The following is a 26,996-nucleotide window of genomic DNA, read 5'->3' as shown; positions in this document are numbered from 1 at the left end:
TCCACATGCTCTAAACCTGGTGCTCCATGATTGGTGCAGAAGCTTTAAGCTACTGTTAGATTATAATATTATTTTATGCCATGTTATACCCCTAATTAAAGATTGTGAATTATTATGTAGTTTTAGTTTGCATTATTCTCCTGAGTTAGAAGAAGCTGATAATGGTTGCATTAGTTAAACTGATTTGCATTGACTGAATGTACAAAGTCCCAATGTGTAGAGCACACATTAATAAATTAGTCATGTTCTCCGTGAAACTAAATAAGCTTAATCCTTAAAGACCCCTCGAATTATTTACTAGATGTTTATTTTTGAAAATTAATCAAAACCTGAGTTAAAAAAAAGAAGAAAAAAGAAAAACAATTGGCAAGGCCACACCCCCACACATGTGATATAATTTTAAAGGTACTGTTGTCCTCTCTAAGAAACATCAGGACTTAGAGGAGTGGCAAGTAGAGTATGAGAGCTACAAGCAAAAACTAAATGTGTACTACAGTGTGCAAAAATGAAATACTGGGTCATCAGGGGGTTATGAGGGACATCTATAAAACTAAAAATCCCACAAACCTCGAAGTGCACTTGAAAAGCTCACACAAGAAAGTTAACCTAGCTTACCTTGAAGAGCTCATCAGGGGGAGCACACTCCCCCTCCTTGAAGAGCTCCCCCACTCAACCCGCATCCCCCGAAAACAGCTAACCCCAGATAAGGCAGCGTGATGTATCCCGAGATAACAGGACTGGAACATCTAAATAAATGTGTGAAACAATCGCCTTCAAAAAGGTTATCAATTCACTTCAACCAAAATTAGGAACACTCGGTGCGGCAAGAGTTAATAGTGATTAGTCTCAACACCCAAGGATAACCAGAAGAGCATGATTGATATGATGGAACTGAGATTTGGTTACACTTAATTTTTGCAAAACACAACTAAAACTAAACTGAAACTAAGGATTTTCAGAAAATAAAAAACTAGACTAAACTAGCAAAGAATTGGTAAAAACTAATTACAACTGGAAAAAATTGAAAATCTGGAGTCGAAACTAAATAAAAATAAAAACTAATGAAAATGGCGAAGCGTTTAAAACCCTGGTGCAGAGATTGGCAAATCTGACCAGGAACGTTATAAAATGGATTGTCAGAACAGTCAGCGTTAAAGCCACTTTCAGTCCATACTAGGATGGCATTGGACATCTTCGGGGCGGAAAAGGGTTGGTGTGACCAAGGGGTGGTTTGGCTTGTTGTATGTATATTTGAGATCATATGGCTCTGGATGGACCAGTTACCAGGGCATGGAAGGAGGACAGACTCATTAAAGGAGGAGAAGGAATTTCCTGGGATTGGAGATCCTCTGAGTGAGTGGTTGATTAAAAGCATGCATAAAATAGAAGTTATCTGTTGTTATTGATTGGTAATAGATTGATAATTGGCCACATTTACAGCTGTATTGACTTGTTGTGGACGTAGTCGACTTCAGGTTTAAACACTCTAATTAACAGGTTGAAAATAGTGACATTAAAGGAAGAGTATGCAGCGCCACCCTGTCAGACGCCAGTGATGGTGGAGCTCACTGATGAATCAGGTGAGCTGGATTCATGGCTGATTCAAAACTAAGATCCCCTGCTGTGGTCAGTAAGGGGAGAACAGGGGGAAATAAAATTAAAAATAAAAGAGGCATTTATAAACGTTTATGTGTCGAGTGAAACGGGATAAAAGGGTGTTTTACTGTTATTTTAAAATCAGCATTATTATTGTATGAGAATCATGCAATAAGCATTGCATCGATGATCATTTATTGAAGCTTTTGACCTTATACTAACATCTGTGTTCCTGTGATTGTTATAACCTCTGATGAATCTTCTATTTACAGGTGTTAGGATAATGATATAATTTTTCATTGCAGGTGTAACCATGATCATTTGTATACATATTGCAACTTGTTGCTCATTGTAGAGTTGTGCTCAAGTTAATAAGGGTTAAAAGCTACAGTCAGCGTGAATGTCTGACTGATCTATTGAGGGAAAAGGCTTCGAGCATAGAAGGCCGCACGCGCTTACAAAACACTGATATCATGTTATTCTTTGTGATCTTTTCTTGAATTATGTCCTTTGTTTAGTTTAAATAGTGGCAGTTAATTAAACGACATTTATTAAAATATTAAATACCTGAGTCAGGACATTACACGCAGATCACCTTAAGAGTCTGGGAAACTTTGTAGCTGCCTAACTTTTTTTTGAATGTTCTAGCTCTGTTGATTTGACACATTGGAATGTGTCAAAAAAAGGGGGGGAAAGTTGAGCTTTAACATCAAACAAGGATTATTTGAACATTTTATAACTTCATTTGTGTCTTTAATACCTTAGGTATGGTAAAGCTTAAGCTAATAGCGGCCCGAGAAGTTTCTGGTCCTTTGTAGAGAATCAGTGAGAAGCATAAATCATCACGTCCATGTTTAAGCATTAATCATTGAAATGAACTGAATAGCGTTTAGAAGATTTGTTAATTTCTTTGTCTTGTGTTAAAAAGAGTGGTTTCAATAATTCTCAGACACACCTTGCAAAAGTTGGCACTTGGTCTTTTGAAGGTCATAAGCTTCATTCGGCGTGATGGTCCAGACTGATATATTGCAGGTATTGACTTTGAGTGCAGAGGGCTAAATGCAAACACGCTTACACACTAGGGCTGAACGATATATCGCATTTGCGATAATATCGCGACATGATCAAGTGCAATTTTCTAACCGCAAAGGCTGCGATTATACTCTGGACATGTCCAAATTCATGGGCTGCATCCTCCTGAGGCCGCATTTGTAGACCGATTACGTCACAGCGACGCGCCGAAGGCTGTCCAAATTACTACCATATCCCAGAATTCATAGCGCGGCCCAGCCAAACTCCAGTTTCCAGCAATGGCGGCCGCTACTAAGTTTTAAAATTACTCATACTAATCTTTCTGGGTCACAAAATAAACTTTTAACATATTTTCAGGCGAGAAAGTAGTTGTGTAAACATCAAATATCTGCTCGGTTTATCAAGATATCCCATATTTGCAAAAGTGCTTCGACGTTTTCAGAGGCGTCTGCTACCCACCAGCTCGACAGCTAGCCGGGAGCTCGAGGGTTACTGATGCGGCCGAGAACGGCACAACTCCCGGCACATCATTTTCAGATCACCGCGGAGTTTCGCTGCTCGGGTTAAACGTAATATATAAGTCACTTAGACAACCTAAAAATGTTATTGTTGGGCTTTTTTCAGTGTTTTGTTTGTTCGTGAGTAAATCGGTTTGGCTGAGATTAAAGTTATTAGATTAGATAAAATAAAACTTTATTAATCCCCCGGGTGGGTTCCTCCTTGGTTTTCACACAGCTGACTAAACGTCAAACAAAACTTATTAAACAGAAGTATGAGACAGTCGAGAATTTACACCAGTGTCTGGTTATATTTTAGATAGCAAGAAGCAGACGGCCGAGTTTATTAAACTCCACCGAGACAGCGGTGACGCTAATCAGAACTAGCCTTCTGATTAGCTAATCAGAAGGCTAGACCGTCCAATTTCACGCCTTTAAACTTTAAAGGCGTGTTTGTGTGTGTGTTTATACAATTGCTATTATGTTTGCACTTTATGTGTAATGTTACTGACTGCAGAGATCAGTAAGATGTGTATTTTTTATTTATTAGTTTTATTTATTTAATATTATTTTTTAATTGAATGACTGTCTAGTAGTTCACAGATGTCGAAAAACTGAGTGTGGTAAAGCCACTGATTTTTTTTATGTATATTTCTGCAATCTGCACATTGTACTGACTTTCATTTTAATGTTTACACCAGGGTTCCTTGCCAGCACTTTATGCTCAGATGTTTGTAAGCTAAAAATAAACTATTGTGTATGTTCAAATATACTGTTGTGATTGAAGAAGTTAAATAAAAATGTCAGTCATCAATTCATGCATCACCTCATGTCATCATAACAGAGGTCTGTCTTCCAGGAAAGAACAGTTTAAAATTAATGTAATATAGTATTGGCCATACTATATGATGTATTGCTTGTCTTTGTTTAATAATACAGAAGACAAAGACCTTAAAAAATAATCGCATATCGCATCGCAATCGCAATATTGGGGCAAAAAAAAATCGCAATTTGATTATTTTCCATAATCGTTCAGCCCTATTACACACACATATGATTAGAATAAGTCCCTGGGACATTCTGAATGTTTTAGACCAATTCTGAAACACTAGAAGGTCAGTAGATAACAACATTAGATTATTAGGGGTAGGAAGAGAGGTGTTTTGGTTTTCTGTCTCTTACAGAGAAAGGAACAGACACCAGACGAGGTCACAGAGATGCGAGGATCCTCCGTAGCAGAGACAGACACAGTGACTGCCGAGACATCAACTGGGTCCAAGGGTCATGGCGTTTGAGCTCCAGCTAGTCACCACAAAAGGATGGATCCCATAAACACAGCAATAACCATGAAGGGGTTGGCGGAAATCCGGGAACACCAGACCAACGAAGTTCGAGAGGCTTTTGGGCAAAAAGGGGGACACCTTCCTGTTCCTTTTTCTGGAGGATACACAGATCGTTGTTTGAAATCGGGGCAGAATAATCCCCTGATCTGTGCCACGACTGAAGGGTTGTCTAACCCCTAAGGTTGAAGAATGAAGAGCAGAGGATCACCCAACTGGACGACACTGGTAGCTGCAGCAATAAAATAAAGGCTAAAAGCTCTTTGGACAGAGGTTCTAGTCTGAGTACGTCTGAAGGGTATAAGGTAGCACCAAAATAAAGCTGTGGGAGACCTGGGAAGTGTCATCTGTACCTGCTATTGTTGGAATAATAGTTTTTCTTGCATCTGAACTGCGCAAACACAGAGCTCATCCCACATATGGTTCGCCCCTCAGGGGGACAAAGGACCTCAGGAGTGAGAAGAGATGAACCCGGCCACACTGAATTGAAGGGTGTTGGTGAGGTCATTATTCTAATGACCTCATCAGGGGGAATTGTTAGATTATAATATTATTTTATGCCATGTTATAACCCCTAATTAAAGATTGTGAATTATTATGTAGTTTTAGTTTGCATCATTCTCCTGAGTTAGAAGAAGCTGATAACGGTTGCATTAGTTAAACTGATTTGCATTAAAGTAGACTGCTGATTTATTGTGAATGAATGATATTGTTTTATGATGCATTATACTGCTGAGTTATAAGAAATACTGTTTGCAGAAAGTCATCGCCTTATTTGTCTGATTAGAAGAGAACAGAACATACTGGAGTTTTCTGCCCCATCTCAGCAGAAGCAGATAAACGGGGAGCCAAGGTCGTAGCTTAGGCGCTGTGTGAGAGAAAGCATGTGAATGTTTAGGCTTTTTGTAATAAGGTGGAGGCACCAGAGGCTATAAGAGTTTGAGCAATGCTCCACCATTTTGAGATTTGAGGCTGTCTGCATCAGTGTCCATCTCCCACGTGTGTGATCATTAAAATCATCGTTTGACTCAACCCGACCGGACCAGTGTTGTTATTGTGGTTTTTCTCTTGTCTCCATCCCCAATAATTTTGAACCTTAACATCCTGCTTTAAAGGGCGCTTCATCTGCTGGGAATGACATGTTTCTTCTAGTATGTAAGGCTCAGCCCATCTTACTGGGACTTACTTTTGTAGATCCACATGCTCTAAACCTGCTGCTCCATGATTGGTGCAGAAGCTTTAAGCTACTATTAACAAATAATGACCATGGACTTAGTTGTTACTACAATAACTTATCATTGAGCAACTTTTAATTTTACTTGTAAAACTATGCAAGTAGAATTGAATGGGGCACAGTGAGCTGAGCACAGGCCCACTCTGTGACACTCAGAGGTTTGTGGATATCATACTGAGAGTATTGGACACAGTGCAGCCAGCTTGCAGCCACTTTCCCACCACTTTAGCACAATGTTTACTTGAGACTCAGCCACACTAATGTTCCTGGGCAGACATGTGGTGCAGCATGGCTGATGGCACTGTACCTGCAGCTGTCATGGACAAGAACCACTCAATACCTCACCCAAGCCAAGCCTGTGCTGATGTTGTGATCTGAGACCGAGACACTAACCCAGGATCATGATATGATGTTGTGAGAGTTTCACTAAGAATTAGCTCTGATTACAAGATTTCAATCTATGGTAACTCTAATTTGTATTTACTTCAGTTTGTTCATCTTGGAGCTGTGTGCAGCTGAGGACAGTCTTATTATTACCAGGTGAGGATATGTAACAGCCACAGTCTGTAGAGATGATGTCACCATAGAGTGGTGACATCATTGCTTTATAAAACTGTTTATAAAGCAAATAGTTTTTTGCTGTATAAATTTGCCTGATAAATTTTGTATCCCTCCATAACTTTTGCTGTGAATAAGACATGGTCTCCAAAGTTACTGTACTTATTGGTTATACTGTGACTTATTTGGCAAATATACCCTTTGTGATAACAAAGCCAATATGGATTACAGATGGGGGGGGGGCACACATTTTGGCAGCCGATGCCACACAGCCTGATAAAATCTGTATCCCTCCATAACTTTTGCTGTGAATAAGACATCTTCTCCAAAGTTACTGTACTTATTGGTTAGATTGAGATTGATTTTGCAAATGAACTCATTCGTGATAGCTTCGCTACAAAGTGTAAACCGAGTGTAAATTCACTGGAGAGCGACGTGTTTCCATCTGGTTTTACAGTATTATAGTATCAAAGTCTTTTTCTAGACAAAGTATTCCCAGCAGGTTATTTAAGTGTACAGTATAAGGTAAACTGTCTTCCACACGGCACATTACAATGTCACGAAACTAATATTAAATTCATCGAGTCTGCTGTTTTCCAGCTTTTACTCTTTATCGCGTCGACTGCAGATCAGTGACAAGTAGCGTACAGAACGGAGCTGGGCAAGCGGCTCCTCCTACTTTGCGCACTCCCGTGAATGGGGAAACAATTTTTGACGGGGGTAACTACTTTGGCACAACAGCGTTCTGCCGTCAAGGGCAATCATTGGTTAAATGTGATCATGTGACTGATGCAAGCCAGATCCTTTTATTTAGCAAAACTGTGATTAATAGTTAAATATTATTGTTGAGGGGCACAGACAGGACTCCGCACGCACACACACATTAAAAAATAATAATAATTTTTTTTTTTTTTTTTTAAACGTTGCCTCAACAAAAGGGCACCTTGGGCACCCATCAGGAAAGGGGCGGGTGCTCAAGCCCCTCTAGCCCCCCCCCTCTGCACGTGCCTGCCTTTAAAGGTTCTTCAATGAACCACTGAAAGAAATGGTTCTTCAAAGAACCATTGTTTGAAAGGTTCTTTGTGGCACCAAAAAAGGTTCTTCTATGGCATCAGTCTAAAGAACCACTTTTGGTTCCAGTTGGCACCTTTATTTTTCTGAGTGTGGGGTGGCAAGTGCCACCCTAAAATGATCTCTTGCCACCCCAAGTGCCACCCCAGTTTTGCATATGACAGTGTTGTTTATTAAAATAAGATCGCATTAACAGTTTGAGCGTAGTTACAGTCAACAGTGAATATAAATGCTAAAACTGAGTATATTCCATAGTGTCCCCCCTGCATCAGTAACAAATGGTTCAGCCCATAGCAGGACAGCTTTTTTCTTGTTTTCAGCAGCAAGCGATGCTTATGATCGTGCCAGAGCACATTCTGAACAACACCATGGGAATTTCGGATTTTACACAGGTGGGTGGATGTTACACTGTGGAAATGGAGGAAAGTGAGTGTTATTAACCCTCTGTGGTCCACGGACACGCTGCACCTCCAAATCACATGACTGATGTAAGCTGCCATAGCAACAAGCTGCAGCAACGCTGAGTCTCTGTTTCAGCCACATTGAAAGTTCGGACTTCAAAGTTTTTAAATTTTAATTACAGGCCAGTAAATCCAGAGTTATGATCATATATATCAGCCACGCTTTGTTCTAAACACTGTCGTCACGTTTGTGTGTGTTTTAAGCGTTTTCTAAGGACAGCGCGAAAACAGTAAAGAAAGGAAAAAATCCACGTTTCCTATCGGTGGAAAAAATGCACCATGTCGACCAAGAAAATTTCTCTAGATCCGCCCTTGGTCTTGCTGCTACAGATGGAGCTCCCACAGCCAGGGAAGGAGTACTAGCGGTCCAGAAGCAGCGGCCAGCCAACCACTGCAGAGGCCGGCCACTTCAGAGAAAGCCAAAGACAGGACCCTGGACCCCAAGAACCACCCGACACCTGGGGGAACCCCGACCGCGCAACTAAGAGGAACAAGCCATCCCCGGAAAACAACCCTCATAGGAGCATGCCAGCAAGTCTCGCACCAGTTGTGACATCACATCCTGTGTCGTGTGACATAATCGTTGTGGTGCGTTGATCAGTATCGCTTAATTTTTGTAACTTGATCCATTGTGCCGTGGTCGTTGCAATCATGCTCATTTTTCCACCATTTTAATGATGATCCTGCACCGAAGCTCAGAGACACACGAAGACACAGAGTGAGATGTTGAAGCAGTTTGAAAATGTGAATTTGTGGAGAGAAGTTTGCAAAAAACACCCTCAACAAAGTCGTGGCTTCCAGGTTTGGCTTCTCCTTATCAGCTCGTGTGACGTGAGCATAAATCTTTGCACAGATAATGTTCATATGTGGATTCCTGGTTTCTGCAGTTAATTGTGACCCAAAGCGTATTTTTAAAGTGGTTCCAGGCAATAAAGTCTAAAAATAAATACATCTACTTCCTTTTTCTGTGTTCCAGCCTCAGTGACTCTGACACAGTGCTGTAATATTTACACCTCTGATGAAAGCAGAGTTTGTAGTTGCAGAGAAATACTCGACTCATTTTGGGCATTTACGAGCAGGAACCTCAGAAAGCCCCTCGCTGCTTCACTGGTTAAGAAGCAAAGCAAACATTAGTTCACAGTGATGTTAATTAAGGCCCAAAGTTTAGGAACGAACGTCAGCACTTCACTAATGAATGTAATGCTGATTCATGTGCTTGTTTTGTAATGTGCATGTTGTGCGTTGCCATTTCCCATATTCTTTGGCACTGATAAATGAAGAGTCTCAGGCAGGACCGAGGCTGCCAGCTGCTGACAGTGAGCAGGGAGAGAGCAGCAGAAGCTGGGCAAGAGCAGGGCACCTTCAGCCCCCTTCATCAGTCAGAAATCATTTGGGTGTCTGTGTGAAATGTCTGATTTTTAAAATCTTTTTGTAGACATATTTATTAAATGTTTAACAATTATATAGAAGAAAGACAATGTAAAGAACAAAACATGACAAAACCAAAATGAGTTGAAGTTATGAACTGTTTCTGAGAGACAAATAACACCAGGATCCTTTTTGTGTAGCTGACAGCTGGTAACTGTGCAGGGGCGGGTCTAGCAAAGTGTTGCCAGGGGGGCAGGTAGGGCATTAACAGGGAGAGGGGGGCACAAAGACATACTTTTCTTTCTTGTTCTCATTTAAAATGTCTCGCTTTTAATAAATAATTATCTGAATCTTACAACAAACGTTTTCATCTGATGTAAAATGTATAGAAATCCATTATTGTACATAGTCATTTTTTAGGGTCCCATCATAATTTCTTCAGAAGTAAGTACTGCATATGATGCCAGTGTTTCCCACATTTTCTAGATTCTGCACCAGTACTGTGTGTAAAATGCATCAAAAAGTCAGTTTGATTCTTTCTCAGCTGTCTTTCTGTCTCCTTTCACTTTTTAAAGGTTGCCATGTTAGAAAACATATTTTGCCCTGCCGTGCTGTTTATTGATGTGGCAAATGAAAGGTTTATGAAAATATATCTAAATCTGTCATCAGTAATCAGCAATGATCATGTCTCACCTCTAGTCTCTGTCTTAATGTCAGGTTTCCACCGTGTGTTGTAGATGTTCAGGAGGTTAACTCGACCAACAGTCTACTTCCTGTTTAGAATACCAGGACAGGGAGGATGGTGCAGGTTTAAGTTTATTAGACTGATGCATGTATACCAACAAGACAGCGTCCATCACTGTGACAACAGCGTTTGTTTTCATTCAAAGGCTTCATGGTTTTTCCTATATGTAAAACTTTTACCACCGGCTCGTGTGACAAGACTCCCCCCTTATGCCTTCGGGTGCAGTCTTGACTCTACTTAAACATTCTGTGATAAAAGATACATCTCGAAAAATAAATATCAGTCTAGGGTTCATATGATTCTCGTGTCTACACAGACAAGCGGAGGCTAAGGAAATACACTTAACCGATTAAGGCTAATACATCTGAATACTCAAATGATAAGACACCATGCAATAAACCCAACACAGGATCTCAGGGTTAGAAAATGTATTAACCCTTTACAGCCGATCGGAGCGGGCACGCTCTGTTTTGCGTAACTATTTTTAAATCCCGGTAGCTCTGCAACCACATAAGCTAGTGCAATCATTTTTTTTTGCATATGAAACTGGAGGAGTTGTACTTACATCTTATGCTTGTCCTAGGTCACAGTTTCCTTCCACATATAGCTTTGCAAAAACTGCATAAAAATCACTTGCAGCAACAAAAACATGATATTCCAGAAACACGCTTCGCCAATCCGATGTTTGTAACACTTCCTACGTCCATCAGCGCGAACTATCACATGACCGCATGACCTGCCCGAAACCGGAAGTGGCGTCATTTTGCGGAAATTAGTTTTTTTTACCATCGTGACCTCATGAGCTTATACTTGTGTTTTTAAAAGTTATGTTTGACTTCATGACTTTCTGTGTCGTTTCTGGGATGCTTAGGACTCATATTGCACTGCTGGAAATAGTTTATTTTGATGCATATGCTGTTATTTTGCAAATTTGCACTATAATATTTATTTTCGTTTTTCCTGCAGTATATAAAAATTGGTGTATTTCAAAAATAAAACTATGAAGACACTTAAAATAAATTTCCTGTGGTGGGAAACTAGTTTGTGCAACTTTTTTGTATTTACAGTTTTGAGGGATAAGCCTCTTAAATTTCTCTAACTAGAAATATATGTTAAAAAAACAAAAACGATTTTCAATTTTTTTGTAGTTTATTGCACTTTTTTTGCAATTTATGTAATTACTATGCACCTAATGCAGACATATTATTAAAGTTTGGGCTATAATGGTTGTATTGATGTATAGCAACTTGAAATGCTCCCAGAAATGGCTCCACAGCATGTAAACATATAATATAAGTTCTGGCGGACTTGGTTCTATGGTAGGTCTTAAAGGGTTAATAAATTACTTGTGTCAAGCCAGCCTCCAATTCGAGACTTGCAGTCAAGCCAGCCTCCAGTTGATTTTACGTTCCCTGTGTATTCAAAGTATTACGGGAATGGATGTGGAAACCGGATTTCAAAATAAAAGCCAACTTCGAGTGAATTAACAGATATGTTAAGAACATAATAACATATAATTTAGGCTTTTTTTTTTTTTTTTTTAGAAACTCTAATGTTACATCTACATGACACAGCCTTGTACCCTAATTGTGCCCTGTCACTATCAAGGCCATCTTATTTTGGATTTCAAAGTAAAAGCCCTGTGAATCTTCATTTTTGAACTACTCTTTCAATGAATTCATAATGCTCTTAAAAGCAAAAGTCGTATTTCCAAATACTATTTGAACTTTGTATCAACACTTTTCAACCGCAGGCTTTTTCACAGTAATACCATATCAAAATTAATTCTTTCTGATTTTGCTTTTCATAGTAATGGCCCTTTGAAATTGCCGATATTTGACTTAATCTCCTAACGATTCAAAATGCTCTAAAATGAAAAATTCTTGTTTCCACAGGGTAATTCCACTTTAGATCAACAGTATACAGCCCCACAGTGATACCATATCAATATCAAGTCATTCTGATTTTGCTTTAAAAAATAAAAGCCTTTTCAAATTGTCCATAATTGACCTACCTTTCAGTGATTTCAAAATGCTCTAAAATGGAAAATTCCTGTTTCCACAGGGTAATTCCACTTTAGATCAACAGTATACAACCTCACGATGTTACCATATCAATATCAAGTCATTCTGATTTTGCTTTCAAAAATAAAAGCCTTTTCAAATTGTCCATAATTGACCTAACTTTCAGTGATTTCAAAATGCTCTTAAATAGAATTTTGCTGTTTCCACAGGGTAATTCCACTTTAGATCAACAGTATCCAACCCGACAGTAAAACCATGTAAATTTTATGTTGGTCTGATTTCACCTTTCAAATTAATGGCCCGTCGAATTTGTCCATATGTGATATACTCTTTCAATTATTTCAGAATGTTTTAAAAATGAAAATTGCTGTTTCAACACATATTGGGTTTTCATTTTGAAAAGCAAAATCAGACTCAACTGATTATGACAGAATTGAATCATAAAGATGATGTAAAAGGAAGCTGAAATTGCCACTAGGTTGTAATTGATAGTACGTTTATATTTTAAGTCTGTGGAAAGATGTCATTCTAAATAAAGAAATTACAAAACAGCTTGCAAACCAACCATGACATCTTTCCACAGACTTAAAATATAAACGTACTATCAATTACAACCTAGTGGCAATTTCAGCTTCCTTTTACATCATCTTTATGATTCAATTCTGTCAGTGGAATTATCCTGTGGAAACAGCATCTTTCAATTTAAGAGCATTTTGAAATCGTTAAACGAGTAGGTCGTCTATGGGCAATTTGAAAATACTTTTATTTTGGAAGGCAAAATCAGAGTGACTTGATCTTAACATCGTATCTCTGTGGGGTTGTATACTGTTGATTTAAAGTGAAATTATTCTGTGGAAACAGAAAATTTCCATTTTAGAGCATTCCGAAATCACTGAAAGTTAGGTAAGTTATTGGCATTTTCAACAGGCCATTATTTTGGAAGGCAAAATCAGAATGACTTGAAATTGAAGTAGTACCATGGTGTGGATGTACACTTTTGATCTAACATGGATTCATCCTGTGGAAAGAGCAAGTTTCATTTTTAGAGCGTTCTGAATTCTTTAAAAGAGTAGGTCGTATATCGGCAATTTGAAAAGTCTTTTATTTTGGAAGGCAACATCAGACTGATTTGATATTGATATGGTATCACTGTGGGGTTGTATACTGTTGATTTAAAGTGAAATTATTCTGTGGAAACAGAAAATTTCCTTTTTAGAGCATTCCGAAATCACTGAACGTTAGGTAAGTTATTGGCATTTTCAACAGGCCATTATTTTGGAAGGCAAAATCAGAATGACTTGATATTGATATGGTGTCACTGTGAGGTTGTATACTGTAAATACAGAGTGGAATTACCCTGTGGAAACAGGAATTTTCCATTTTAGAGCATTTTGAATCGTTAGAAGATTAAGTCAAATATCGGCAATTTCAAAGGGCCATTACTATGAAAAGCAAAATCAGAAAGAATTTATTTGATATGGTATTACTGTGAAAAAGCCTGCGGTTGGAAAGTGTTGATACAAAGTTCAAATAGTATTTGGAAATACGACTTTTGCTTTTAAGAGCATTATGAATTCATTGAAAGAGTAGTTCAAAAATGAAGATTCACAGGGCTTTTACTTTGAAATCCAAAATAAGATGGCCTTGACAGGGCACAATTAGGGTACAAGGCTGTGTCATGTAGATGTAACATTAGAGTTTCTAAAAATAAAAAAAAAAGCCTAAATTATATGTTATTATGTTCTTAACATATCTGTTAATTCACTCGAAGTTGGCTTTTATTTTGAAATCTGGTTTCCACATCCATTCCCGTAATACTTTGAAAACACAGGGAACGTAAAATCAACTGGAGGCTGGCTTGACTGCAAGTCTCGAATTGGAGGCTGGCTTGACACCAGTAATAAATTGCAGGAAATTCACATCCAACCCTTTTTCCTTCATGAAAAAAACACATATACAAAACATACAATAAACCCCCGGGGATAGATTTTAGTATTTTTGCCCTTAACCTGTCCAATGTTATTCTTTCCCCAGAGTGCACTCTTAGTCTATTTTTGTTGTTGGCGCGCTTTAGTTGGAGCTCTTAATAACAACAATACCTCCGAGTATCCGTGACGTCTCGACCACCTCCGATGAATAACTCGCTCTTTGTGGTAGCAACCGTCTCCACTCGCGGCAGCGAGCAACGAATCTCCGGTTCCTTAGATAGCAGCGAATCATCCACGGTTAGCGACTCTCTCCCGAGACAACTCTCAAAACTCCGTCTCTCCGCTCCGGCGGAATCTCCGTTAGCCAGGACCGTGGCGTTAGCCTAGCTCCAGCTAGCCAACGTAGGCAAACGTGCCCCGTGCTTTCTCCAGCACAAAAGGTACGGGAAGCCCAGCTCAAACACTCCGAATGATTACCGGGAAGTCCGCAGGCGGGTAATGCGTTGTTGCCGAACAACTTTGGTGACATAAGCAGTCCCGAAGCCCGTGCTTCGTCTATGCCATTTTAGTAATCCTCCTTTTTAACCTCTCTTTCTCCGTCCTTCCTCTCGACTTCTTTTCCCCCGGAAGTCATCTGCAAGTCATGACCTCTCGTGACGTAGCATACAAAACAAATTACACCTCTTCTCTTTTAACAGACATTCACATTCCATGAAATTATGTTTTTTTTAACGTAACTGATTTTTCCACACACTATTTATGCAATTTAATACAAACATTTATATCACATATTTATACCACTCTTAACCTCAAAATGTTATTTTCTCTTCGACTTATTCTCATGAAAAACACAAAATAAATACCACTGATATTTATCAGAGTATTACATATAATACCTGGTGGGCCGGTCTCCAGTCAAAATGCCCGGGCCGATTTTTTGTCCCAGTCCAGCCCTGGTCAGGAGTCACAGTCAAGTGTGAGCTGCATGGCCCCTCTATGAACATTGTGGCTTTCCTAATGGCCCCTGTTGAGTCTAATTGTTGGATGTTATCAATGTGTTTCTTAAATTTTACAGGTCTTAGTTCAATCTGTAGGATCAAGACATTCCTGTGATCCTGACCACCTCTCCAGCCACTCTGTGCTGGGGGAGGATTATTGTCGACACATCTCTGTGAAGATTCTGTTTCTTGTGTGGTCAGCTTCCTGCCCTTTAGTGGCTTCACTGTGTTGTGCACGCTGAACCAATACAGGAAGTGAACCATATATTGGGTGTGGGGTAGATTACCATTTTATGACTAAGGATGCTGGAAGTCACACACACAGAGACACACAAACACTAACTCACTCAAACAGCTGAACTACAATGATCCATGTAGCAAACACAAACTGTTATATCGCCTTTTGGCTTTTGGAGCATTGACCTGACTTTTAAAAAATAATTGGAAAAAAGCTCTATGCTGCTACAAAATGAAAAATAGATATTTGCAAAATTCTGCCTAAGTATGTATTTTACCTGGTTACTGCGTGTGGTGGGCGTGGTCTGCAGCGCCGCTGCAGGGGAGGCGGACGCACCTGAGCGGCACCCGCAATCACGCCTTAACGTCTGTGCTCTCTCTGCTGTTGTTGGTGTGTGTCGGGCTGTGAGCTGCAAAGCTACAGCCGGCTGTGTGCGCACAGCAACCGTGTGTGTAAAGTGGTCAATAAAGAGATGCTGAAAAGCGCGTTCATGCAAACATCGTCGGGTCTGCCGTGATATGTTTACAACGGGACTTCTGCTCCTGAACCTCTGCGCACAGCGTCTGCAGGTCGGGGCTGTACGAAGTCACTTTATCTCTACAGGACTGTAAGCTGTCGTCTGTGAGGCGTGAGCGTGTTTGTTTGAACACAGTTCACGGTGGAGAACAGCTGCTGACATAATGTGGATCCAAGATCCATAACTGGCCTACCTGGGGCTGAAAGTCTCCATAAATGCAGGCGTTTCGGCGGCTACACCGGCTTCCACGAGTGTGACGCTTATTTTGAGAAAATAATAGAATATAAATGTATTTTTATATTTCAATATCACAATAATCTTCCAATGTAGAACTACAAGTTAAAAAAGAAGTAACATAAATCAAATCCACTTCAGCTAAATACTTCTCATTTATTTCCATCTTACATGCTGTGACTGCAGCCATTCCCACATCTCTGTGAATGGGACTCATGGACATGGATCAGTGGTTGTTGATCAATGGTCCTGAGAATCTGCATAATTAAGATGAAGGAACGGAGCTCCCAGCCCATCGTTCCTGCAGCTGCTTTCAGTCTTTATGCAAATGTCCTGTTTGTAAGACTGAAACCTGCAGCTGAGACTGAAGACGTCACCTGATGATGACGACACGTTTCTCCCACAAAACGCTGCGTCCAGATGAACAGAAGCAACAGACTCACTTTCCTGGATGATTGAGATGCATCAAGACTTCATTGTGTGTTACTTCTCATTCAGCACAGACACATTATTCCTGTTAGGTCATGTCAGCTGTCACTCAGTACAAGCACAACTGTGAACAACACAAACTTCTCTTCAATGTGTCACAGAAACACTAAGTGTGAGAGCCTGTATGACACACAGGACAGACTGTAAGCTCTGCTGGCTGCACAGCACTTTGTAGCAGTTTTCCAACATGTCCTCCACCCGTGATGTCAGTGGTGGGACCCCAGTCACAGCACTCAGCACCACCTCCTTTAAATGGATTTTATAGCAGTTCCTCCCGTTACTCGGTGCAACGCTTCTTAAATGTGTTTTTGCAGGATAAAACACAGCAGGTGGTGTAGAGAGGACGTCAGCTGACGGAGCAGAGGGAGGCAGACTGTGGATAAATGACAGAGTGAGAGGAGAGCAACCATGACAGAAGCACAGGTGTGGCAGATAGAAGTGGCTTTATAGACACTTATTGTCAGTCCTCGTGCATGCTGTGGAAATAAGTGTCTGTGTCATGAGGTGACATGTGAGCTTATCTTTGGTCAATAAAGCTGAACGACCAGTTTTCACTTTGCTTGTTACGCTTGTTTAGTGACGTCTGGGTTTCTGTGGAGCCCGAATTTTGATGAGTTCTGGTGAAATCATCTGAGATCATCTGAGCATCGGTGAAGAGTCAGCAGAGAAAGTGTGGGACAGAAGTTTGCTTTGGACACATGGACTGAAATCAAAAAGGAACAAACAGGATTTCCAATGGACAGTATGGAGAAGTGAAAGTACACAAAGGCTGTGCTGGAACACGTGTGTTACACTTTTTGACAGCTGAGAACAAAACACAATATTTTGCATCATCTCTGCAGTGTCTCTTCTTTCCTCTGCTGTTGTGCTTTTAGCTCCAAACTGTTTCAAATGGTTTGTCAGCAAGCTGACCTCTGACCTCTGCAGTACTAACTCCTGACCCGTACAAAGAGCGGGCGTTTCTGACCTTTGACCTGCAGCTGTATGTCTCTCAGTCTCAGTTCTTCTCTCCGTCACTGATGGAGCAGGTGTAGTTGCTGCTGACAGTCAGTCGTTTGTTTTCTCAGAGTGAGGCTGAAGTCTGAACTGTTCAGAGCATCAGGTCTCATCAACGTGCGCTGCTGTAACGCCGCTTTGTCCTCTGAGATCACCAGGTATGAAACCTGAGTGCTGACAGAGCAGCATGTTCCCCCTCATTCACCTCCACCACCACAGCCAAGGCATGCTGGGAAACTGAGGACACACAGACGGAGAACTGAAGTGTCTGCTGTGTGTTCATCTCAGAGTCCTCACAGGTGACACATTAGCTCCAGAACACCAAGCCAGGTGTTTGAAGCCTGACAGGGATTCTTCCCATCCAGAGGGAGGATTTAGCTGCACAACAATGAACATTAGTGTGTAGTTTAGAAACACAGACTGTGCCTGCACTGCATCTAGTGAAGAAAAGTGTTACTGCCAGAGAACGAGGCTCCTTTAAAGCAGCTGATATTAAGGTTGAAAAATCAACAATAAGCTGATGTAATCAACGTTTCACAAAATGGTCAGCAGCTAAAATCTGGAGCCGTTCTTTGGTGGTAATTAACAGTTTGTTCTTGTTAGCTAATTATGTCATTAAAGGTAGCAGCAGAAGCCTTGTGTTGAAAGCCCATTCACTCACACATTCACACAGTATGTGTGTGTCTGTGTTACACTGTGGACATCCCTTCTGTTGGAGCGCCATCTTGTGGCAGGTTTAAGAAATGTTCTTCTTGTAAATCCAAACTGATGCACCTCCATAGCAGACTGTGGAGGCTTTCAGTGACATGAAGACTTGATTTATACTGTCATATTCTCCTGTTACACAAAGCACAGCACGCTGAACATGGATGAACTGAAACTCCCAGCATCTGACTGAGGAAAAGCACAAATCATTCTCACACTGACTCCTGCTTGATTTTAGATTTGCTTTCAAATCCTCACACTTTCATATGAAGCACTAAATGGGCTCCAGACTGTTTATCTCAGCTTCCTGTCAAACACACTGCTGCTCACACCGAGGCTCAGTTTACTCCTCCAGCCTGGCTTAACCTGCTGTCTGTTAAAAACAGTCCCACACTCCTCTGTTTAATCCTTCTGATCAGACTCTTTGATTTTGTATTGTTTTTACCTGAAGTTGTGTTTTTGACATGGTTCTGTCTGTGAAATAAAGCTCACACACACACTGCTACAGTCCTTCATACACTTAGAAACGAAGCTGCTCCTTTCCTCAGTGCTGACACATAAAGAAGAGTTGCTTTTATATCCAACACGTCTCTGTTCCAGAAAACAGCTTCAGCAGCCTCTGAGTCTGAACTTGGAGTTGGTTATAAGCCACAGGCCTGTGTGCACAGCAATGAGGAAATATAATGCAGTAAGTGAAACATGGATGTGTGGAACAGATTATCCCAAAGGTTGATTCTGTTCATCTGGACGTTCTCAGTGAAACATTTGGTCTCTCGGTCAGGTGACTCCTTTAGTCTCAGCTGACTGCAGCTTTCCAAACCTTTGTCACTGGATCACTCACTTCATCTCCAACGTGTCCCTGACACAGACAGCTGGAGCCATTACAGCAAAATCATTGATCATCGTTTTTAGAACATTAGCTGGTGTTGGTGGGCAGGCTAGCAGTGCTAATTGTTAGCACTAGTTCTGCTGCTCTCCCTTTGTCTCTGTTATTGTTGGTCTTTAGTGAACAATAGAAAGTGTCTTCATGAGACTGTTGCCTAATGTTCAAATGTAGATAACACCACCTGCACCAACCTGTTACACAGCACAACCCTCTGGTGTAGCTTTGGCTGGAGCACATATTGGCAGCTCCAGTGACATCACCACTCCATGGTGACATCATCTCTACAGACTGTGGCTGTTACATATCCTCACCTGGTAATAATAAGACTGTCCTCAGCTGCACACAGCTCCAAGATGAACAAACTGAAGTAAATACAAATTAGAGTTACGATAGATTGAAATCTTGTAATCAGAGCTAATTCTTAGTGAAACTCTCACAACATCATATCCTGATCCTGGGTTAGTGTCTCGGTCTCAGATCACAACATCAGCACAGGCTTGGCTTGGGTGAGGTATTGAGTGGTTCTTGTCCATGACAGCTGCAGGTACAGTGCCATCAGCCATGCTGCACCACATGTCTGCCCAGGAACATTAGTGTGGCTGAGTCTCATGTAAACATTGTGCTAAAGTGGTGGGAAAGTGGCTGCAAGCTGGCTGCAGGAGGTGGTGGCTACAACTACCTGGATGGTGGCAGTAACAGCTACAGTATTAATCACAGAAGTGAAGTTGTTCATTTTTTAAATCACATTTTAATGAAGATTTGACAAAACAAGGATGAAATTTGTGTTTTATTAGTTTGATCAGTGATTTGAATCCTTTCATTACAGAGTGAAGTTAAAGTAGACGTGTGAACACACTAATAAACACAAAGGGACACAACTACTACTCCATGATGTAAAGCTGAAGTATTACACAGCTTTATGAACCTCCTGTTATCCTGGTAGACGAGTACAGCAATAAATCTTTTACTTGAACATCTTCTGGCTCCAATAAGCTTTGAAATGTGACCATGAAGTTAGAGACACACTGACTGAAACCCACAGCTGTGACTGTGGATCACATCCACACACAGTGTAGCTGCTGTCTCTGTGTGAGCCTTTGCACTGCTGCTCGCAGCACCGTTATATCACTCAGCGCTCGCTGCTGTTATTGAATCCACTTTTTACTGTCCGTGCAATCAAGCTCCTCTGCAGAGCTAGAAAATATCTTCGAACCAGTTTATGTGTTAGGGGATCCTTTGCAGCTGTGACTGTTGCCTCTGTTTTTGTCCTTTGGTTCCTGGGAGCCTTTTACATTTCCATCAGCAACAAATATCTGAACAGGCTTTATTGTAGGAAATACAGGATTAAATAGTTGTCATTATTTATTAGATGTTGTTAAAGATGATCAGATGCTTGTTTAGTTTAATGCTGTGGCTTCAGTCAGCATCACTGTGCTGTATAGTTTTATTTTTCTGATCCTTCTGTTAAAGTTGCTGAATAAAAGCTGGTTGGTCTGCACCTCACCGCTGCCTCGAGCCTCCTTCTTTAAAGCAGCAGAGGCTCTTCATTCAGGTATCACAGCTCGAGTTGTTCTGCAGGAGACCCAGAGTACTGTCCTTGGTCCATAATGACATTAACTTTGATTCATGTCAACATGAAGCCTGAACGTCTGTGATGAACACACTATCAGCATCACTGACATATTTCATCATTTAAAAACACTTCCTGTCACTGTGGTGGTTACAGTGACATCATGCAGTTTGTGCTTTGACCTCCAGAGGGCGACAAATCAGCACAGACAGAGAGCTCCATTCAAACTTTGCTGCCATCAGGAATAATTCTTCAAATATAATCATCAGTGTTTGAGCAGCTATGATATCAGGGACAATCTAGACATGTGTGACAATACTGAACATGTCACATGACACACCTCAAACATCATGTGATCCACTCTCAGTCTGCACTTTCAGTCATGACTTCATGAATTTATGATCAGTTTACTCCTGAAATATTCAAATGCTGCAGGGTGAAGAACAACAAAGTGCTGACACATGTTTGTGTTTCAAACAGGAAAACCAGCAGAAATAAATCATCTTTGGACAACATGACAGAGATTAGTGAGTTTCCAAGTTGCACTTGAATGCAGCACAGACAGATTCTGATGTTCGTGGTTGTAAACGTGTCCTCAAACGCCGCTCTGACTCTTTCCTTCCTGCTCAAAGTTCCTCTTTTCTGAACTTGGTGTTTGTGCCTGACGCTGATCGTCTCCGTGTGGAGCTCCGTGTGAAGGTAACGTTAGCAGTGTGTAATGTTTCCTGGCTAACATCAGCTGTGTGCAGCTCAGTTCCAGCACAAATCTGCCGCTCCATAGTTCACGGTAACGGACTCATGAGGTCGACCGTTAAACGCTCTCCCGCCATTTTGTCTGTGTGCGCGGATGTGTACGTTTTTGTTACCACTGTCATCTCATCAATAGCCTATTTGTAAAAGATCTCTGTTCATAGTTTAGTTGGATTTTAAAACTCTGTAGTTGGACAGTTTTATTTTGGACTGATGCTAAAATTCTTGCTGATTGTTTCTGTCGAGGTTTTGTACTTGACATCCGCCATTTTGGATGTGATAAGCTGTAGAGAGTGCGTCCAAAAAGAGAAACCAGAAAGAGAACCTGTTTTATTAATAACCTCTTGCAAATAGAAGAATATGAAAAAAACAACAACAAATAGGATAAAACCTTTAAATTACTTGAATTTTTAAAATCACCATCATCTGTTAACACAAATTTGATCATTTCAAATTTTTGTTTTCATTTTCTCTTCCCAGTTACTTCTTTCTCATTCTCTTCATTCTCCTTGTCACCTTACGTCTCACTCCTTAACTGAAGTTATAGTTCTAACATAAGAAGTCCCACCAACGTCCTTTATTTAATCTCTGTGTTGTCACAGTTATTATCATCAGATCAGACATGAGACCCAGACAACAACATAAGTTTACAAGCTAACATCATGTCAGCTAACATTAGACGATAGCATCATAAACTTTAAATTACTTTGCGTCTGATCAACAGTTTGATTACATTCTCACATCACAGGTTTATTTGCTAAGTGTGAGTCCGCCCACATTAGATCCACTTTTCAGCAGGTGGAATAATTTGTAGTATATAGGTAATACCTCAACAATGCTGCCGTGGCTAAGTTAGGAATATTTATAATGTCATTTCCAAAACTTGCATATGATCTGCTGTTACGTCCCCTGGCTAGTCTAGGGGGTTGAAGGGACGAACATAAATGTGGATAGAGAAGGAGGAGCCAAGATGGTAAATTTACAAGGTTTATTTAATACTGGTGATGGTACGTGGGTTCAGACCGAGGTGTAACGTCAGGGAGAGCCAAGGCCAACATAACAAACAAAACATCCCTGACGTAGAAATAAAAGAAACTTACCTAACTCCAAAGAAACAAAATATACAACCTATAACCATAACCTACCTAACAACACATAAACAGGAGAAAACAGGGTGTCAAAACAAAAGGCAGCTCTCCCCTACAAGCAGTCTGAACATGAAACAATAATGCTCACACAAAATACAAAGGCATGCAAGCCTGCACAAGTATGGCAACCAAAATGGCCAGAGGGCCCAGAAGCACAGCTCCACAGGCCTTAAATAGTGCTCTGCTGATTACCAATCAGCCAGACTCTGCGCAACATCCAATCAGGACAGAGGAGGTGGAGCCTGGACAAAACAAAGGGTTAATAGGGAGAAGAGACATCCTCCTGGGGGATGTAACATCTGCAATTTGTAGCAGATCTACTGACTGTCACAGAGCAGCTGGAGCAGTCTCGAATGCAGGTCAGTGCACTGCTGCCCCCTGTGGCCAAGTGCCATAGCTACTGCTGGATGAACTCGTGACACATCTGCACCTGTTTCTATGAACACATTGAGTCTGAGTGGCTGCACTTACACTGGTGCATTCAAACATATTGAAAGATGGCAGCAATGTGGATTGTCAAGACTCAAACCAACCATTGAGCAAAGACAGCAGGATCACTTGTTTCTGTTTGTTATACAGCCAGATTTACTCGTGACACACATGTGCAGCTGCTTTATCACCTATTCTGAATTTGTTTCAAGCACAATACATTTGTTACACATGTTGGGATATTGTGTTTGTTTTAAATGTTATATACCTGTGTGGTATGTGACTTGTGTTGCCATGACGCCAGGTCTCTCTTGGAAATGAGATTTTTAATCTCAATGAGATTTTTTTTTACCTGGATAAATAAAGGACTAATTTGTACTACTGTAATACTTGTGCAGGCAAGTATGGCAACCAAAATGGCCAGAGGGCCCAGAAGCACAGCTCCACAGGCCTTAAATAGTGCTCTGCTGATTACCAATCAGCCAGACTCTGCGCAACATCCAATCAGGACAGAGGAGGTGGAGCCTGGACAAAACAAAGGGTTAATAGGGAGAAGAGACATCCTCCTGGGGGATGTAACACCCCCACCCAGAAAAACAAACGTATAAGTTTGTTAACCTTACACCATCACATTCTTGAGAGGGCATCGGCCACAATATTTTCACATCCTCTTTTATGCTTTATTTCAATGTTGTAGTTTTGTGAAATTAAAGCCCACCTCATCAGTCGCTGATTGTTGTTATACATACGAGAGAGGAACACGAGAGGATTGTGATCAGTGAAGACCTCTACAGGTTGGGAAGTAGATCCCACATACACGTCAAAATGCTGAAGACCCAGAAGCATGGCCAGAGTCTCCTTTTCAATTGTCGAGTACCGCCTTTGATGAGTATCGAACTTCTTGCCAAAGAAGCAGACAGGATGACTCACTCCTTGTCCATCATCCTGAAGAAGAACAGCTCCAGCCCCCACCTCACTGGCATCCACTTCAAGCTTGAAAGGTTTAGCAAAGTCTGGAGCGACAAGAACAGGTGAACTCGACAGAAGACCTTTTGCACATTCAAAAGCATGTTGACACTCAGGACTCCAAATGAATGGTACCTTCGGGCTGCACAGGTTTGTCAGTGGTGTTACAACTTCAGAAAAATTCCTACAGAAACTAGAGATGGCATGATACCACTTTTTTATGTCCGATACCGATATCTGCCGATACCGATATGAATCCGATATAGTGTTTTTTTAATCAACAAAACTGTTTTTTAAATATCTTGCTGCATTTTGTATAAGTTCATACTAAAGTTTAAAACAACAACTACACTAAAGCTATTCTGTTATACCTGTATACAAAAAAAAACATTTCATAGTTCAGCAATACTGATCAATCTAATAAACTTAGACCTACACCATCCTCCCTATTCTGGTATTTTAAAGAGTACTTAGCGTAAATATTAAGCAACCTAACTAATAGGGTTCCAACTCCCAGCAACAACAAAAATAAATAAATAAAAAATAGGGAACCACCCCTCACGCTCCACCTCATGATGCTTAATCGACGTAATCAACCTTAATTTGATGCAGTGTGAAAAAAAATGCACAGAAATCAATTATTTTTCAAGAAATATTAAATAGATTCAACATCTTTCTTCAACAAAATTGCAGACTGCACAGATGGTACCTTCCCAAAGGAAAAAGTACTATAGCTTACTAGGGTATATATATTAGACTTAATAGTCACTATATACAGTGATTGACTTCTATTCATTTTACATCAAATTAAAACTTTGGGTGTCAGATAATTATTTATTAAAAGCTCGACATTTTAAATGAGAATAAGAAAGAAAAGTATGTCCCTGTGCCCCCTCTTTCCCGTTAATGCCCTATCGGCCCCCCTGGCTAAACTTTGCTAGATCCGCCCCTGCACAGTTACCAGCCGTCAGCTACGTAGAAAACGATCCTGGTGTAGAAAGTAATATTAAATAAATTGTAACAACAGCTTATCAAGCTTAAACGTGCTGCTGTTGTTCAGCCGCTGGTTTCCTCTTTCTGGTGCAAAGTGGGCCAAAAACAAACAAGAGAGACGGACTCGCGACAGAAAAGCCGATCAGCTGATCGTTAAGCAGTTTCACGATTGAAGTAGCAGCCGGAGAGCAAGAGGCAGTCGCTCGTTAAGCTTAACGCAGGAATGCTTTACAAACATTCAGAGATGGACTTACACACTTGCTTTACTTCTCTCAGGGATAACTTTGTCGGAGATGAAATGCCGGGTTGCTAGCGAAGCTCCAAATGCTATCCAGACCACCGACATGTCCCGCATGCCACAGCCGCTCTATCACGTGATGCATACTGCTCGACGTGCTAACTTTCTGAGGTGAGTTACGGCGTGTAGCAAGTTTTGTGAGGTGCTTTCCTGATATTTAATGGATCGGATTACATTTTTTATTTTTCTCCGATATCCGATCCAGTAATTTAGGTCAGTATCGGACCGATACCGATACGTAATATTGGATCGGTCCATCTCTAACAGAAACACCTGTAGTAACCAACCATCCCCAGAAATCTGCGCAGCTCACGGCGTGTTGTTGGCACAGGACAGTTGAGGATGGCATTAACCTTTGCACTGATAGGGCGAACCTTGCCCTGTCCAACTTCCTTTCCAAGGTAGGTCACTGTAGCCTTACCAAACTCGCATTTAGCCAAGTTGAGGGTCAAGGAAGCATCAGCTAAACGCTTGAACACAGTAGTTAAAGTGTCAACATGCTCTGACCAGTTGGAAGAATAGATGACCACATCATCAAGATAAACATTACAATTCGCCACACCAGATAATACAGTTGACATTAACCTCTGAAAGGTAGCAGGAGCATTTCTCATTCCAAATGCCATAACTGTATATTGTAAAAAGTGATCAGGTGTTACGAAAGCTGAGATTTCTGATGCTCTTTCCGTCAGAGGTACTTGCCAATAACCTTTAAGAAGGTCAAGCTTACTCACATAAGCAGCAGATCCGACGCTGTCAATACAGTCCTCAACACGGGGCAGTGGGAAGGAATCAGGTACGGTTACTGCATTTACCTTGCGGAAATCTGTGCAAAAGCGAGGTGTTCCATCTGATTTTGGCGTAACCAGGCACGGAGAACTCCATGGACTATAGCTTGGGATGGCCAATCCATGCTTCAGAAGGTAGTCTACTTCTGTGTTCATCATTTCCCTTTTTGCCATATTCACACGGTAAGCATGCTGCTTAATAGGCACGGCATTCCCAACATCAATGTCGTGCTCTATTACAGTAGTACAGGAAGGCATGTCCCCAAAGAGTGTTAGATGAATGGTGACGAGCCTTTCAATGTCCAACTGTTGCTCACGGGTCAAGTGAGACAGATATATAGACAACTGGGACAGTACCTCAGAATTAAGCATTCTGGCATTCTGGCAGCTGGCATCACAAAGTTTGAGCCCGTCTTCATTTAAACTTGACCTCAATCCTGAGGAAGAGTTCAACGCGAGAGTTTCTGGAGATGAGATTGGCTCGGACGGAGATGCCACAGACTTATCTGCAGGACCACAGAGAGAGTCAGCTCTAGAATGAAAAGATTTGAGCATATTGAGATGGCACAAGCGTGTTTTACGCTTCCTGTCTGGGGTTTTAATCACATAGTCCGTGTCATTTACTTTCTTATCCACCTGGTATGGTCCACAGAAGCGGGCAGACAATGCAGAGCTAGCAGTTGGTAGAAGAACCAAAACCTTGTCACCTGGATTGAAAGATCGAGGAACGGCTTTCTTATCATACCAACTCTTCATCTTCCCCTGAGCAGAGGAGAGGGCTTCTGCAGCTGCCAACCTGGCCTTATGGAGGCGCTCTCTGAACTGTGAAACATAATCCAGAACATTAGTTTTCACAAAATGGTCTGTTGACAAGAACTGTTCTTTCAACAACTTCAAAGGTCCCCGGACAGAATGACCAAACACTAGTTCATTTGGGCTAAACCCAAGGGACTCTTGCTTAGCTTCGCGCATGGCAAACACCATCAGAGGTACTCCCTCATCCCACTCTTTTGCAGTATCCAAGCAGTATTTCTGCAATGTTGCCTTGAGTGTCTGATGCCAGCGCTCCAATGCTCCTTGAGACTCAGGATGGTATGCACTTGACACAACATGCTTAATCCCCAGAGTCTGCATGAC

General features: G+C 41.0%; 2 protein-coding genes across 2 annotated transcripts in view; both read right to left on the bottom strand.

Moving 5' to 3' along the window:
- The window catches only part of LOC113016285 (phospholipase D1-like), a 39,537-nt gene extending 25,057 nt beyond the window's left edge, over positions 1 to 14,480 (bottom strand). Inside the window, exon 1 of the transcript XR_003271204.1 lies at positions 14,026 to 14,480. The gene's annotated coding sequence lies outside the window, so the exon portion shown is untranslated. The remainder of the gene's footprint in view (positions 1 to 14,025) is intronic.
- The window catches only part of LOC113015885 (NACHT, LRR and PYD domains-containing protein 3-like), a 525,401-nt gene that overhangs the window by 469,316 nt on the left and 29,089 nt on the right, over positions 1 to 26,996 (bottom strand). The window lies entirely within an intron of this gene.

Source organism: Astatotilapia calliptera, chromosome 3 (assembly GCF_900246225.1).
Source record: "Astatotilapia calliptera chromosome 3, fAstCal1.2, whole genome shotgun sequence".
Taxonomy (NCBI): Eukaryota; Metazoa; Chordata; class Actinopteri; order Cichliformes; family Cichlidae; genus Astatotilapia; species Astatotilapia calliptera.
This window is presented reverse-complemented; position numbering and strand designations above follow the sequence as displayed.